The sequence below is a fragment of the Grammomys surdaster genome, unplaced genomic scaffold (assembly GCF_004785775.1).
Source record: "Grammomys surdaster isolate TR1022 unplaced genomic scaffold, NIH_TR_1.0 222, whole genome shotgun sequence".
NCBI classification, from domain to species: Eukaryota; Metazoa; Chordata; class Mammalia; order Rodentia; family Muridae; genus Grammomys; species Grammomys surdaster.
The window spans coordinates 2,377,801-2,393,078 of NW_021604667.1; the positions used below are offsets into that span (position 1 = coordinate 2,377,801).

General features: G+C 40.0%; 1 protein-coding gene across 1 annotated transcript in view; it reads right to left on the reverse strand.

Annotated features, from left to right (window-relative positions):
* LOC114625793 (A-kinase anchor protein 17B) overlaps positions 1-13,979 on the reverse strand; it is a 33,437-nt gene extending 19,458 nt beyond the window's left edge. The window contains exon 1 of the mRNA XM_028773152.1: positions 13,917-13,979. The gene's annotated coding sequence lies outside the window, so the exon portion shown is untranslated. The remainder of the gene's footprint in view (positions 1-13,916) is intronic.
* Positions 13,980-15,278: the final 1,299 nt, after the last annotated feature.

A 15,278-nucleotide genomic window follows, 5' to 3' on the forward strand; every position in this document is an offset into this window, starting at 1 on the left:
ACTCAGAGCAGCTGGTAAGAACTCCATCTCACTCCCTAAGCCCCAGAAATACATCTGGGAGCCAGGGACATCCAGGGCACAGCAGCTACCCAAACCCCGCCCCTCCGGAATTCCACTTCCCTTCGGCCCCTGCCTGGTCCCTTGGACTGGAGCAGACACAGAGTCGGTCTGCTCCTGTCCTGTGGAGAAACTGAATCCTGAGTCATCCAGGAGCCACAGCACTCAGAGCAGCTGGTAAGAACTCCATCTCACTCCCTAAGCCCCAGAAATACATCTGGGAGCCAGGGACATCTAGGGCACAGCAGCTACCCAAACCCTGCCCCTCCGGAATTCCACTTCCCTTCGGCCCCTGCCTGGTCCCTGGGACTGGAGCAGACACAGAGTAGGTCTGCTCCTGTCCTGTGGAGAAACTGAATCCTGAGTCATCGAGAAGCCACTACACTCAGAGCAGCTGAAACTGAATTCTGAGTCATCAGGGACCCACTGCACTCAGAGCAGCTGGAGCCACTGCACTCAGAGCAGCTGACACAGAGTTGGTCTGCTCCTGTCCTGTGGAGAAACTGAATCCTGAGTCATCTAGGAGCCACTGCACTCAGAGCAGCTGAAACTGAATCCTGAGTCATCGAGAACCCACTGCACTCAGAGCAGCCGAGGAGCCACTGCACTCAGAACAGAAGGATTACCAGATCCAAGAGGTGGCCTGAGTCCCAGGAGTTCTTCCACCCGGGAGATTAGGGGCATAAGACCACAGAGACCTCTGGACTCCAAGGAGCTCTGCAATAAGCAAGATAACTGGAAATACAGATTCCAATCTTACACAGAGAGGGCAGGTACCACTAGAGTTACCCAGATGGCGAAAGGCAAGCGCAAGAACATAAGCAACAGAAACCAAAGTTTCTTGGCATCATCAGTGCCCAGTTCTCCCAATATAGCAAGCCCTGAACACCCCTTCACACCTGAAAAGCAGGACTCAGAATTAAAATCACTTCTCATGATGATGATAGAGGATTATAAGAAGGAATTAAGTAACTCCCTTAAAGAAATACAGGAGAGTACAAGTAAACAGATAGAAGCCCTTAAAGAGGAATCACAGAAATCCCTTAAAGAAATGCAAGAAAACACAAAGAAGGAATTAAACAAAAACATTCAGGATCTGAAACTGGAAATAGAAACAATAAAGAAAGTTCAAAGGGAGACAACCATGGAGATAGAAAACCTAAGAAAGAGATCAGGAGTCACAGACGCAAGCATCACCAACCGAATACAAGAGATAGAAGAGAGACTCTCAAATGCAGAAGATACGGTGGAAAATATTGACACAGTTGTCAAAGAAAATGCAAAATGCAAAAAACTCCTAACTCAAAACATCCAGGAAATCCAGGACACAATGAGAAGACCAAACCTAAGGATAATAGGTATAGATGAGAATGAAGATTCCCAACTTAAAGGGCCAGTAAATATCTTCAACAAAATCATTGAGGAAAATTTCCCTAACCTAAAGAACAAGATGCCCATAAACATACAAGAAGCCTACAGAACACCAAATAGACTAGACCAGAAAAGAAATACCTCCCGTCACATAATAATCAAAACATCAGATGCACAAAACAAAGAAAAAATACTAAAAGCAGTAAGGGAAAAAGGTCAAGTAACATATAAAGGCAGACCTATAAGAATTACACCAGACTTCTCACCAGAGACTATAAAAGCCAGAAGAGCCTGGACGGACATCATACAGACCCTAAGAGAACACAATTGCCAGCCCAGATTACTATACCCAGCAAAACTCTCAATCAATATAGATGGTGAAACCAAGATATTCCATGACAAAACCAAATTTGCACAATATCTTCCCACAAACCCAGCACTTCAAAGGATAATGGATGGAAAACGCCAACACAAGGAGGGAAACTACAACCTAGAAAAAGCAAGGAAGTAATCTTCCAACAACCCCAAAAGAAGATAACTATACAAACATAACTTTACCTCTAATAACAAAAATAACAGGAAGCCACAATCATTTTTCCTTAATATCTCTTAACATCAATGGTCTCAATTCCCCAATAAAAAGACGCAGACTAGCAGACTGGATACACAAACAAGACCCAGAATTTTGCTGCATACAAGAAACACACCTCAGTGACAAAGACAGACACTACCTCAGAATAAAAGGGTGGAAAACAATTTTCCAAGCCAATGGTCCCAAGAAACAAGCTGGAGTAGCCATTCTAATATCAAATAAAATCGACTTCCATCCAAAATTAATCAAAAAAGATAAGGAAGGACACTTCATACTCATCAAAGGAAAAAGCTACCAAGGTGAACTCTCAATTCTGAACATCTATGCCCCAAATGCAAGGGCACCTACATACATAAAAGAAACTTTACTAAAGCTCAAAACACACATTACACCTCACACAATAATAGTGGGGGATTTCAACACCCCACTCTCAGCAATGGACAGATCATGGAAACAGAAACTAAACCGAGACACTTTGACATTAACAGAAGTTATGAACCGAATGGACTTAACAGACATCTATAGAACATTTCATCCTAAAACAAAAGAATATACCTTTTTCTCAGCACCTCATGGTACCTTCTCCAAAATAGACCATATAATTGGTCACAAAACAAGCCTCTACAGATACAAAAAGATTGAAATAATCCCTTGCCTCTTATCAGATCACCATGGAATAAGACTGGTCTTTAATAATGACAAAACCAATGGAAAACCCATGTGCACATGGAAACTGAACAACTCTCTACTCAATGATGACTTGGTCAAGGAAGAAATAAAGAAAGAAATTAAAGACTTTTTAGATTTCAATGAAAATGAGGACACATCATACCAAAACTTGTGGGACTCCATGAAGGCAGTGCTAAGAGGAAAGCTCATAGCTCTAAGTGCCTACAAAAAGAAACTGGAAAGAGCACACACTAACAAGTTGACTGCACAACTAAAAGCCCTAGAACAAAAAGAAGCAAATACACCCAGGAGGAGTAGAAGGCAGGAAATAATCAAACTCAGGGCTGAAATCAACCAAATAGAAACTGAAAGAACAATACAAAATATCAATAAAACCAGGAGTTGGTTCTTTGAGAAAATCAACAAGATAGATAAACCGTTAGCCAGATTAACCAGAGGGCACAGAGAGAGTATCCAAATTAATAAAATCAGAACTGAAAAGGGAGACATAACAACAGAAACGGAAGAAATTAAAAAAATCATCAGATCCTACTACAAAGGCCTATACTCAACAAAACTGGAAAACCTGGATGAAATGGACAATTTCCTAGACAGATACCAGGTACCAAAATTAAACCAGGAGCAGATAAACCATCTAAATAGTCCCATAACCCCTCAGGAAATAGCAGCAGTCATTAAAAGTCTCCCCACTAAAAAAAGCCCAGGACCAGATGGTTTTAGTGCTGAATTCTATCAGACCTTCAAGGAAGACCTAATACCAATTCTCTTCAAACTATTCCACAAAATAGAGACAGAAGGAACACTACCCAATTCGTTCTATGAAGCTACAATTACACTCATTCCCAAACCCCACAAGGACCCAACAAAGAAAGAGAACTTCAGACCAATCTCCCTTATGAACATCGATGCAAAAATACTCAATAAAATTCTAGCAAACCGAATCCAAGACCACATCAAAACAATCATCCATCATGATCAAGTAGGTTTTATCCCAGGAATGCAGGGATGGTTCAATATTCGGAAATCCATCAATGTAATCCACTATATAAACAAACTTAAAGAAAAAAACCATATGATTATCTCACTAGATGCTGAGAAAGCATTTGACAAAATTCAACATCCCTTCATGATAAAAGTCTTGGAAAGATCAGGAATTCAAGGCCCCTACCTAAACATAGTAAAAGCAATTTACAGCAAACCCGTAGCCAACATCAAGCTAAATGGAGAGAAACTTGAAGCAATCCCACTAAGATCAGGGACTAGACAAGGCTGCCCACTCTCCCCCTACCTATTCAATATAGTACTGGAAGTCTTAGCCAGAGCAATTAGACAACAAAAAGAAGTCAAAGGGATACAAATAGGAAAGGAAGAAGTCAAAATATCGCTATTTGCAGATGATATGATAGTATACTTAAGTGACCCCCAAACTTCCACCAGAGAACTCCTAAACCTGATAAACAACTTCAGCAAAGTGGCTGGTTATAAAATCAACTCAAACAAATCAGTAGCCTTCCTCTACATGAAAGATAAACAGACTGAAAAAGAAATTAGGGAAATGACACCCTTCACAATAGTTGCAAATAATATAAAATACCTTGGTGTGAATCTAACCAAGCAAGTGAAAGACCTGTATGACAAGAACTTCAAGTCTCTGAAGAAAGAAATTGAAGAAGATCTCAGAAGATGGAAAGATCTCCCATGCTCATGGATTGGCAGGATTAATATAATAAAAATGGCCATCTTGCCAAAAGCCATCTACAGATTCAATGCAATCCCCATTAAAATCCCAACTCAATTCTTCACAGAGTTAGAAAAGGAAATTCTCAAATTCATATGGAATAACAAAAAACCTAGGATAGCGAAAACTATTCTCAACAATAAAAGAACTTCGGGAGGAATCACCATCCCTGACCTCAAGCTGTACTACAGAGCAATAGTGATAAAAACTACCTGGTATTGGTACAGAGACAGGCAGGAAGATCAATGGAATAGAATTGAAGACCCAGAAATGAACCCACACTCCTATGGTCACTTGATCTTAGACAAAGGAGCTAAAACTGTCCAGTGGAAAAAGGACAGCATTTTCAACAAATGGTGCTGGTTCAACTGGAGGACAACATGTAGAAGAATGAAAATTGATCCATTCTTATCCCCTTGTACAAAGCTCAAATCTAAGTGGATAAAGGACCTCCACATAAAACCAGATACACTGAAACTAATAGAAGAGAAGGTGGGGAAAAGCCTCGAATACTTGGGCACAGGGGAAAAGTTCCTGAACAGAACTCCAATGGCATATGCTCTAAGATCGAGAATTGACAAATGGGACTTCATAAAATTGCAAAGTTTCTGTAAGGCAAAGGACACTGTCAATAGGACAAAACGACAACCAACAAATTGGGAAAAGATCTTTACCAATCCTTCATCTGATAGAGGGCTAATATCCAATATATACAAAGAACTCAAGAAATTAGACTCCAGGCAACCAAATTACCCTATTAAAAAATGGGGTATAGAGCTTAACAAAGAATTTTCAACAGAAGAAACTCGAATGGCCGAGAAGCACCTAAAGAAATGCTCGGCATCCTTAGTCGTCAGGGAAATGCAAATCAAAACAACCCTGAGATTCCATCTCACACCAGTCAGAATGGCTAAGATTAAAAACTCAGGTGATAGTAGATGCTGGCGAGGGTGTGGAGAAAGAGGAACACTCCTCCATTGTTGGTGGGACTGCAAGATGGTGCAACCACTTTGGAAATCAGTGGGGCGGTTCCTCAGAAAATTGGACATAGCATTACCCGAGGATCCAGCTATACCACTCCTAGGCATATACCCAGAAGGTGCTCGAACATATAATAAGGACATATGCTCAACTATGTTCATAGCAGCCTTATTTATAATAGCCAGGAGCTGGAAAGAACCCAGATGTCCTTCAACTGAGGAATGGATTAAAAAAATGTGGTATATTTACACAATGGAGTATTACTCAGCTATTAAAAACAATGAATTTGAGAGGTTCCTAGGTAAATGGATGGAACTAGAAATTATCATACTGAGTGAGGTAAGCCAATCACAAAAGAACACACATGGTATTCACTCACTGATTATTGGATATTAGCCCAGAACCTTAAAATGCCCAAGATGCAACTCACAGGCCACATGAAGTCCATAAAGAATGAAGACCAAGTGGGGGTGATTCGGTCCTTCTTAGAAGGAGCAACAAAATACTCAAGGGAGCAAATATGGAGACAAAGCGAGGGACAAAAACTGAAGGAGGGGCCGTCTGAAGACCTTTCCACCTGAGTATCCATCCCATGTGCAGTCACCAAAGGTAGATGCTGATGTGGAAGTCAGGAAGTGAATGCTGGTAAGAGCCTGATATGGATGTCTCCTCAGAGGTCTTCAAGAGTCTGACATATTCAGAGGCAGATGCTCACAACTAGCCATTGAAGTGATCATGGGGTTCTCAATGGAGGAGTTAGAGTGAAGACTGAAGGAGCTGAAAGGATTTGTGGCCCCATGAGGAGAGCAACAATACCAACCAACCACAGCTCCCAGGGTCTAAACCACCAGCCTGGGAGCACTTATGGAGGGATCCAGGGCCTTAGCTGAATATATAAGAGTGGAGGGCCCTGCTGGGCACAGGTGGAAGATGAGATCCTTGACCTCATGAAGGCTGGACGCCCCAGGGGGTGGGAGTTTTGAGGGTGGGGAGGTGGGAGTGGGGGGGTAGATAGAGGTTACATCCACAAAGAAGAAGGAGGAGGTGTGAGGGGATTGGGGGTTCCTGGGTGGGTGGGGGATGGGGTAAGGGGACAACATATGAAATGTAAATAAAACATCCAATAAAAAAATTAAAAAAAAAAAAGAATAAGGAACCCACAAATAACTGATTTTTTTAAAAAGGCACCAAAGATACATTGGAGAAAGTCTCTTCAATAAATAGTGCTTGGATATTACTATATATAGTAGGATGTATATCAAGTTCCTCAAAACACTGGAAACAGAACTAAAGCTAGAATATGACACAGATGTCTCCTAACTAGGCATATGTCCAAGGAAATAAAGTCAGTATGTCAAGAAGACGTCATCACTGTCATGCTCACTGCAGCATTATTCACAATAGTCAAGGCATGAAATTAACTTGGCTGCTCATAGAATAGAGGATGGATGCAGAATATTCAATATATAAGCACAAAGGAATATTATCAAGCTCTAAAAAGAATGAAATCCTGTCATTTCCACAACTAGGAAGAGTTAGGAAATATTATGTTAAATGAAATAAGCCAGAAATACAAGGAAGCTAAAATACTTACTTTCATAGAAATAGAGAGTAGAATGGTAGTTAGCATAGGCCGAGAAGAATAGAGGAAGAGGGACTGAAGAGAAGGGGGTTAGTGTACAGTTGACTAGCCAAGATACAGAACAGTAGGGCAACTATAGAGAAGAAACATTAATTGTACATTTCAAAATACCCAGTAGGTCAGGCTTTAAATATTCTCCACCCAAAGAAATGATGCCTGTCTGAGGAGATGGACATATCATACTCTAATCATGACACATTGCATACATATATTGCAATGTCAAATTATGTCCCTTGAATGCATATAATTGTACTTTTAGCTTTCAAGTTGTGTGCCAATTAAATTTTTTAACTTTTTAAATGCCCCCTTTCAAATCATCACAACTCAGATTCTTAAATTCCAATTTTCCTAAGACAGCAATAACAAAAACAGTTGTTCTGAACCCTTCTCTAGTCATAGACTTGAGATCTTAAAATTAAATGCATGTGGATATTTCTTTTCAATTACTTTCTGGGAATAGAAAACTAATTATCAATTCTTATTTTAAAATCTGTCAAGGGCCTAGTGCATAGCAAGTAATTGGATTTTTGCATATATCATAGTTTCAGTGCTACAGCAATGCCATGGGAAATTAGTGTAACACCTGGCACACAGTTGCAAACCATCAATTCCATTGTGGCACCTGTTGTTGTTGGATGCCTCAGACAAGACTGGGGGGAGCAGAGAAAGAGACAGATACACACAAAGAGAAACAGGGAGGCAGAGTGACAGGCACATAGAGAAAGAGAAACAGAGACAGAGAGACAGAAAGAGACAGAGAGATGGAGAGGAGGAGGGAGAGAGGAGGGAGGGAGGGAGAGAGAGAGATTATAAAGTTGAGTGGTTAGGGACAAGGGGAGGATCTGGAAGGAGTTGGGGTAGGGAAACATAATCAAAATGTATTGAATGAAAGGATTTCGTAAATAAAAAAAAAAAACTAAGGAAAAATAAACACGGAGGGAGAAGAAAGAACAGGGGGAGATGGAATAACAAAAAGGAGGAAGGAAAGAGGAAAGGAAGAGAGGGAGGTGAATTTACTGATAAGATGGAGTATCCATGATAGTTTTTAGAGGAAAAATTAATATTTTCAAAAATAAACTCAGAATAATATAAACACGTGTGTATGTCTACAAACACACATACATATAGTTTGAAAATATATACATCAAATCATTAGCAATATTTCCTCTAGAAAGTGGGTTAGAAGTAGAGGAGAATAACTTCCCCCCTTTTCCTCGCATACTTTATCCACTTATTATTTGTTTATTCATTCAGTTGTGCTAGAAATGGAACCCAGAACTTCATATGTATTAAACAAGCAACCTCTCACAGAGAGGTTACCAAGAAGCAATTGACAACTGCAGACACAAACTTATCTAGGAAAGGGTCACGACAAATGAATACAACAGTTCCCTTTCCACCCCCCAATGCAGCACTCTATGTGCTATGACTAGCATCTGATTCCAGAATTGAAGGTTATATGAGTCATGACTGAAGCCTGGAAGATTGGAATAAAATACTTAGAAACTAAGAGTCACATAGCAACTGTGCTACTAGCTATATCACAGGTTCTGCAAGTGTTCTTTAGAAAACTGCTTTATTGCTTTGGGTTGGAAATGTGGCACAGTGTTAGAAAACTTGTCTAGCATGCAGGCAGCCCTGGGTTCCATCCTCAGTACCAGGAAAATATAAAGACTATTTTATAGAGACATGATTGATGCATAATATGTATAATATGCATTTTATAACATAAACTGAACAAATGTCAACAGTGCACATGTTAGTAAGTCTTGACACATGTATACACACCTTCAGAAAAACCATCACCATGATCACAATAGTAGAAATAACCATTATTTTCACAAATTTTCTTGTATCTTTTTGTAATTCTCCTGCCTTTGGCAATCACTCAGCTAACTGAAAACCATTTAATTTACAATCTGTTTAAGAATAGGTATTTGTAAAAAAAAATTATATATTAATATGCTAACAAGTGCTTTCTTCTAAACCAGAATACTTTCCCAGTTTCAAGGTAAATGAGACAATCCTTATTTAATTAAATCTGTTAGAGAACCCTACAACATTCTTAAAGAATAGGTCTATAAACGTTTTTAGTTTTCTCTTCACATGGTCTCTGCTTTTTTTAAAAAAAATCTCTATTTTATGTGAGGTTTTTAAAAAATATTTATTATGTATAGAGTTCTACCTGCATTTATACCTGAATGTCACAAGAGGGCGCCAGATCTCATTACAGATACTTGTGAACCACCATATGGTTGTGAAAATTTAACTCAGGACCTCTGGAAGAGCAGCCAGTGTTCTTAACCTCTGAGCCATCTCTCCAATCCTTGCCCCTTTTTTTGAATCAAGGTTTTCCTGTGTAGTCCTGGATGTCCTGGAACTTGCTCTGTAGACCAGGATGTCCTGAAACTGGGAAATCTGCCTGTCTTGCCTCTGGAGTGTTGAGATCAAAGGCCACCACACCCAGCTTAATGATCTCTATTTTTTAACCCTGTTTAAATAAAATAAACATGTCTAATTATATATATAATTTTGTTTGTTATATATTAACCAAAATAGAGATACAAGTGGAATTTGGCTTCCAATATTGTGTTTAAGCAGGTCGTGCTTCTGAATATTCTAGGATTAACTGACCACTTGCCAAATACATTTACAGTTGGCTCAACAAGCTGAAATCCACGCTTGGTACTGTTAACTGAGCCAAGAAACTGTAGTTGAGTAGATCATAGTACTTGGGAGAACTTACTAATGTTTGCTAAATCAACATAGTAATAAACTGCCTCCTAAGTTCTTCTCTTTATATCCGTAGATTACTGCATCTCTCAGCCCTCATCAGAGAAGCTTCTTTTTGCAGTAAGTAGATGCTGATTAATTCAGAGAGCTATAAGAAGTTAACATGCAAGGAAGAGACTGGTGTGTTCTGCTCTAAATGGTCCATCTATATACTCCTTCCTACCAAGACTCAGAAATCATCATGGAAGATGAATGGCAAGATTGTAAGAGCTAGCACTAGTGGATGTCTGCAGTGAGACCAAATTGTCTGTACATGACAGCTCTATTGCACACATGAACTCACAGCCGAAGTGATAGCACACAGAAAACCTGCACAAGTCAGACAAACTCCCAGCGTGGAATGGGAAGGTGGTCAGTTAGCCATCATTAGCTCCCCTTAGCTGAGGAGCTAATGGCAATTGATAGCTTCTAGGAGATGTTGAGTCAGTTTCCTGAAGAGACGTGGCCTCTGAGAGGCTATTCAAAAGGTGATCCTATACCCATGCACATACTGACAGCACTGAGACGACTCAGTTAATTTATAAAAAATGCATGAAGTTGGAAGGGAATGTTGGTGGGAGATTTGGGGGAAGAAATCAGAGGGGAAATGCATGGAGGATGAAGGTGGATTTGATGATTTACCTTTTAAAATACATAAATTAAATTGAAAAATAAATCATGTGTTGAACAGACACAAGACACCTTGCTTCATTTGGCAGTAGAATGAATTACCACTGGTCCCATCCTTTCCATCAATCACTGTTATCTTCATAGACCAATTTACTCCAAAAGGTTTAAGAGTCTAGTAGAAACCACATCCTCTTTGTCTCCAAGAGCTCATGCTAATACCCTAAGATAAAATACAGTACAACTTTAAACGTTCTCTAGTGTTTTTTTTTTTAATCCCAGATGCTTAAAAGTTCAAGGTCTCTTTTCTGTGGGCTCTCATAAAATCAAAGACAAGTTAAGAACTTACTCCAAAAAGGAAGAACCGGTGCATAGGAGCAATCATACTTAAGCAAGAGTAAAAGCCACAGTGTAGCTCAATGGCTGACATCTGGGACTCCATCTTCTGGGCTTCCAAAGGGCTTGGATAACGTCACTTCAGCTCTGGTAACACACACATTGACTCATAGGCTTAGACAGGCTCTACTTCACACAGACCACTGTCCTTGATGGATATCCCACGATCCTGAAATCTCTAATATCCTGGGTTCTCTGCTACATCTGAGGCTTCACCTTTACCAATGGCCTTTCAGAACCTTTCTGGGGTAACTCCAAACCTGCCACAAGGCATCAAGCCTCAGCTGCTCTCCATGGCCCATTCATGCCTTCAAACCAGAACCACATAGGTGACCGTTACACACTGACAAGTTCAACTGCCGGCTTGAGATACCAACATGGCTCCTCAACATGGCCTTTGTGTTCTGACTGTGAGAAAATACTTCCCAGAAGATTTCACCTTGAGTGTGCTCATCTCTTATTACCCACAACTGATTCTTCAGCCCCAGCTGATTCACACTCATTGTCTCAGTGAAACACAAGATTCACCTTAGTGGTGCTATTCGCTTGTTAATCATAGCTGACTCTTCAGCCTCAGCTGACCAACAATCACAGATTCTTCATCCAAAATATAACACAAACAGCCTCAATAGAGTCTTTGCTTCCTTCTGAAACTTCATAATCCAAGTCTCCATTGTCTGCATGTCTCTATCTTCTAAGCTACCAATAAAACAGCCATTAAGCTCTGAGTGCTCAATGGTTTGGGTTTTTTTTAGGTTTAAAGTGCCCAAATCCTCTTCAATCCTCTAACAAAATAGTCCAAAGGCATAAAAATCCTTATTGAAACCAACACCACTCCTGGTACAAATATCTGTTCTAGTTTGCTTTCCTGCTGCTCTGATAAATCACTAACCATAAACAACTTGGGGAGGAAAGGATGTATTTGGCTGATATTTCCAGGTCACCATCTATCATTGAACAAAGTCAGGGCAGGAACTTAAACCAGCCGTATAATGTCTTTATTTATGAGCTAATTAGAATGAAATGATTTTATTAATGGCCCATGTATTAAAATGTATGTTTGTTCCACAGTGCTTATACAGCATGCATTCTACCAGTATCCTTTTGTTGTTGTTGTTGTTTGTTTGTTTGTTTGTTTTGTTTGAAATAGGGTTTTCCCACATAGTCCTGGTTGTCCTAGAATTTGCTAAAATAGACAAGGCTGGCCTCAAAAACAAGGCCATCTGCCTGCCTCTGCCTCTCAAGTGCTGGGATTAAAGGCATGCATCACCACAGCTGGCTTTACCAGTTTCCTGTGTCCAGAGCTTTATTGGAATATTGCACACAACATGCTCCCAACGTTAGAAAGTTTCTGGGAAACAGGAAACATGGCTGCATCCTCTACTCATCAAGTCATCTGCCCTTTGGCCATCTGCTTTTGCCTGCTTCTCTACCTAGTAGCAAAGCTGGCTTGATAACAGCAGAATAAGAACTTAGGGATAAGGAAACAGACTAGAGATGTTCACATCCCCAAACAGGCTTTTAAATAGCAAGGCCAACTCAACAAATCCTGCAGACTTGACATCCAAAGTCACTCTAATACTTTCTCTCATTTCAGGACAGAGTAGAGAAATTCATCAGCTATTTTGTGGATTCATTTATTTATTTATTTATTTATTTAGTGAAATTGGCTTTGAAAGATTAAAAGCAATTTGTCATAGGAACAGTACCAGTCATCAGCCACCGGTTGTTTTTTCTCACTCTCCGGCATTTGCAGTCAGAATATGAGCAAGGACATTTGAATGAAGGACATGCAAAAAGTAACAACAGGAAAAAAAAAATGGGACAGTCGACGCAACTCAAGTCCTCTCTGAGAGCAGCCTTTTGTTGCCTTTCTTTCTTCTCCAGGCTTTGGAACCTTAAGGGTTCTCATTTTGAAAGCATCTAAGACATATAAAATTCTACCAACACATTATGGAAGTCAGCAGGGCAGCCAACATTTATTTGAGTCAAACCAACCTAGCCAATGGCCAATCTTCTGGCAAATACAGACTCTCCAGTAAGTCTTATTCAAATACAAATATTCTAGAGCTCTTCAAGTGAAGATGCTCACACACGTATCTGGGCATATCATGGACCTAAACATCATTTCAAAACCAACACTGACCATGTGCTCAGATCTTTGAATAACATCAAAATCACATCATTAAACTAAGCAGCATTCAGCTTTGCAATAATAACCAATTTATGACCTTTTGTGAAATTCCCAGATTCTAATGGTCTAAAAGAACTCATATAAGGCTCTGAGGCTTTCTGGACAGAAAAGAAGGGGATTTTAGAGACCCGATAGCCATTCAGACATGACAGATTGGCATCAATTAAATACTAAGAGAAAATCTCTTCTACCACTACTCCGACTCAACTGTAAGGCAGAATTAGAATTGTTAAATGAAGAAAACTGATCAGGAATGGTGGCACATGGTTTGTTATCCCAGAGATCAGGAGGTGGACACAGAAGGATCTCTAGTTTAAGGCCAGCATAGGATATATAACAAGATTCTGTCTCAAAACCAAAACCCAAACAAAAGGAACTAGGAGGGCATGGGAAGGGAGGGAACCCAGGAAAGGAGAAAAACATACGCATTAATTTATCTCAGTACAAATTAATTTCCTGTTTTCCTTATGCACAAAGCCCTGGGTCCCTTCCCCAGCACCATATGCTACAGATGTACTACTTTCTCTTATTCACATGAAAAAAAAAAAGGCCCTCATGGATTTAAAGGGATGTGGCTGAGTATCTGCCAGGCTCTTGCTTCACTCCTTGAATAATCTGAATATTATTCGTGGGAAATGCTCATCACAACACTGCTAGTGCTTTACAGCTCATAGCTTTGGTCTGAAAATTACCAGCAAAATTCCTGTCTACCAGTCGCCACCTACAGGGGAAAAGACACCTTTATGCCAGAGTATACTCAATGGGTTTCTGAGAGCTTGTCTCCCAACCTTTCTAAAACCCCAAGGTGAGTTTATTCAAATCCAAGTCTCATGGAATAAGATATATTACCCAATACCTTATGCAGAAAATGTGTGAAAGAAGAAAATATCACAAAGGCCACGATTCATGGGAACTCTTCATGGCGAGCACTGTGCTGTGGCATCCTAAGCAAGGGACACTGTCAGAGAGAAACAGGGACAAAGTTAAAAGTGAAAGAACTGATTTTACACATAAGTAACACAACCGTTTATCATGTTTACCATGGACAGCTTGTAAGGTTTCCACAGTTGTACTTACACATCACCACTCTCCAAGATTTACACCTTCTTTATTAACAATTCCAGATATTGCCGGGCAGTGGTGGCCCATGCCTTTAATCCCAGCACTTGGGAGGCAGAAACAGGCAGATTTCTGAGTTCGAGGCCAGCCTGGTCTACAGAGTGAGTTCCAGGACAGCCAGGGCTACACAGAGAATCCCTGTCTTGAAAAACCAAAAGAAAAAAAAAACAATTCTAGATATTGATGTGTGAAAATTATATACAGGGAGATTCTATATGGAAGTTAATATCCTAATTATCTTTGACTGTCAACTTGCTATATAACCTAGAGTCATTTGAGAGGAAAACCTTAATTGAGGAATTGCCTAGATTATACTCACATCTGGGTTTGTCTTGATTACTACTTGATGCAGGAGGGCACAGCCCACTGCAAGCAGCACCATTCCTAGGCAACAAGGCTTGTGTTATATGAAAAAGCACAGGCTTATGAGTGAGTTAGCAAGCAATATTCACTTATGGTTTTTGTTTCACATTCCTGCCTTGGGATCCTGCCTTAATTTCTCTTAATAATAGACTGCAACCTGGCAGTATAAGCCAAATAAACCCTTTCCTCCTCTAAGTTGCTGTCTGTCATAGTGTTTTATCAAAGCAACAGAATGAAACCAGAATGGTTAGCTATTCCTTCTCTTTAGGGATTCGTGTGTGTTTTTCTTTTCCTTTAAAGAGTCTCCCTATGTAGCCCTAGTTAGCTTGGAACTCACTAGGCAACCCAGCTGGCTGTGAGCTCACCATCCTCCTGCCTCACCCTCGTAAACTATTGGAATTGCAGTCCAGAGCCATTATGTCTGGCTCCATTTCTTTTCCTAAAAGGACACACTATTATTACGAGAATGTACACTTAGCATGAAAAGCTCTGTATAGAGCTTTTAAAGATTGTTTCTTCAAAATATACTATGTCAAAGGTCAGGAATAATCGTATCTGGCTCATTACCTATTGTCAAATTGGTCTCCTGGAACAATAAGGCAAAGAATCAGGTCATCAGCAGAATCTCCATGCCTGATTCCTTTGCACCCTGCTCACACTGGATCATCATCATTTTAAGTGTGATGTCTATGCTAGTATATTTTGACACCCCAAAGCACCTTTAATTTGCATTTAA